This window comes from Protopterus annectens, chromosome 7.part0, assembly GCF_019279795.1.
Source record: "Protopterus annectens isolate FY-2018-M chromosome 7.part0, PAN1.0, whole genome shotgun sequence".
Classification (NCBI taxonomy): Eukaryota; Metazoa; Chordata; order Ceratodontiformes; family Protopteridae; genus Protopterus; species Protopterus annectens.
In genome coordinates, this window is record NC_056739.1 from 336112903 (window position 1) to 336115402 (window position 2500).

General features: G+C 45.2%; 1 protein-coding gene across 4 annotated transcripts in view; it reads right to left on the reverse strand.

Moving 5' to 3' along the window:
- The window catches only part of LOC122806453 (S-adenosylhomocysteine hydrolase-like protein 1), a 909608-nt gene that overhangs the window by 566830 nt on the left and 340278 nt on the right, over window positions 1-2500 (reverse strand). The gene's annotated exons all lie outside the window — the stretch shown is intronic.

Genomic DNA, 2500 nt, shown 5'->3' on the forward strand with positions numbered 1-2500 from the left:
CTCCACAAGGGGGGTGCCTCTACAGACCCTGGAAACTACCGCCCCATAAGCTTAACCAGCCTGGTCTGCAAAGCTATGGAAAGAATCATTATGGAACTCATAAACAGAGACATAGGGGACCTACAGACACTTGACCCCACCCAGTTCGGCTTTGTAAAGGGCAGATCCTGCCTTTTAAACCTGGTTGACTTTTTCGAAACAGTCACTAGAGCCATTGATGAGGGCAAAGCAGTCCATACAGCATACCTGGACTTGGATAAGGCCTTCGACACAATACCCCACTCAGGCATCATAGATAAGCGCAACAGCTTAAAAGTAAACCCTTATGTCACTAGATGGGTTGCAAACTGGCTAAAGGACAGAACCCATAAAGTTAAAATTGCTGGAGCAATGTCAGACTCAAAGCCAGTCACAAGTGGTGTCCCACAGGGTTCTGTCCTGGGACCCCTCTTGTTCAGCATTTATTTCTCAGATGTTAAAGCAAACATGGGAGGGCTGTGGCTGACAAAGTTCGCAGATGACTGCAAACTAGGGGCCATAGTCGATACACCAGCAGACACACACATCCTACAAAAAGGCCTCACAGAAACGGACAACTGGTGCCGGAGTCACGGCCTTAAACTAAATGCCAAAAAATGTATAGTCATCCCTTTGGGAAAACAAAGTACCCACAAATTATCACATAGACAGCAACCCACTGAGTATGGAAAAGTAATCAGAGACCTAGGGACCCAAGTCGACAGCAACCTCTTATTTGACACCCACGCTGCCAAAGTGGTTAGAAAAACATTCTACCTTGCACACCTCATCATGAAGGGATTCACATCCAGATCCAAGGATGTCATTGTACCCCTATATTCCTCCCTCATCAGACCCATGATTGAGTACAATGCCCCATTTGGTATGTACCTCACCCGGCATTTGCAACAGCTGGAGAGACCACAAAAGTACCTCACCAAGAGGATCAAGGGTCTCCAACATATGTCTTATTCTGCCAGACTAAAGAAACTTCAGCTCTATTCAGTAGCATACCGCCTGCTCAGAGGTGATCTCTGCCTGACGACAAGGCCATATCCAATCAGGATCTGATGGACATGCTCCACCTCAAAAATCCAAATCCATCAGGACCACGAGAGCTAAAGACTTAAACCTCAGCACAAGTATGAATAGGACATGCTGGAGGGATAGATTCATAACCCAGAGGCTTCCCATGCTTTGGAACAAGATCCCAGTTCAGATTAGGCAGAGCCCCTCACTGACTCTCTTCAAGAGAAATCTTGATGAGTGGATGGGAGATCGTAAGTTTACCCTAGGGGTCACATCTGTGTCACTGCTAGACAGGGGCACAGTAAACTAATTCTATTATATAAGGGGACCTTCATTGTGTCACTACTAGACAGAGGCACAGTATTCTAAATTTATTCTGTACATTTTTGTACCATTTCATGGGGTGGCAAAAGCCACATCACTATGGCTAGGCTTACAAATGCCCCAGGGCAGATAGCCTAGTACTATACTATGAAACTATGAAACTATGAAACTATATATATATATATATATATATATATATATATATATATATATATATACACACACACACACACACACACACACACACACACACACACATACACACACGTCATCATCATCATCCCCTTTTTCCCATTTACATGGGGTCGGGGTATCGTATTAACTGTTGCCAACTCTCTCGATTCAGTGCCATTCTCCTGCCTTCTTCAACACTCATGCCGGACTGTCGCAGATCTTCTTTCACACAATCCATCCACCTCTTTGCTGGACACCCTCGCTTCCTCTTACCTTCTTCCTGTCTGTCCCAAGTCTTCCTCACCAGTTTGTCTTCTGCTTTTCTGCACATGTGCCCATACCATCGTAATCTGTTTTCTTTGATCTTTTCTGCAATTGGAGCTACTTTGGCTTCTGCTCTTATGTCCTCATTTCTTCGCCTGTCCCGCAGTGTGCATCCTACCACCTTTCTCAGGCACTTCATTTCCATCACCTCTAGCTTCTTCAACTGCTCTGCCTTTACTGCCCAGGTTTCTTTACCATACAGTAGTACTGGTCGCACCACTGTCTGGTACACCTTACTTTTCAGCTTCTTTGGCATTCTTCTGTCATATACTACACCTGATACTCTATGCCAGTTGGCTGCAGCCCCTCTGATTCTAGCTTTGACCTCTTCATTCAGACTACCCTTCTCCTTAACCACCCCTCCCAGATACTTGAAGCTGTTTACCTGTTCCGCTATCTTCCCATCTATCTCTATTCTCAGCTTCTTCTGATTTCCCCAATCTGCTGCCATTACCACTGTCTTATCTGTGCTTGGTTTCATCCCATGTGCCTTCAGATTTGCATTCCATTCTCCTATCCTTTTCTGAAGTTCTAGATCAGAGTCTGCCTGTACTGCCACATCGTCTGCATACAACAGCTTTGTTGCTCTGACCCCTCCAACCTGTTTGCTGATGTAGTCCATTACCAGTAT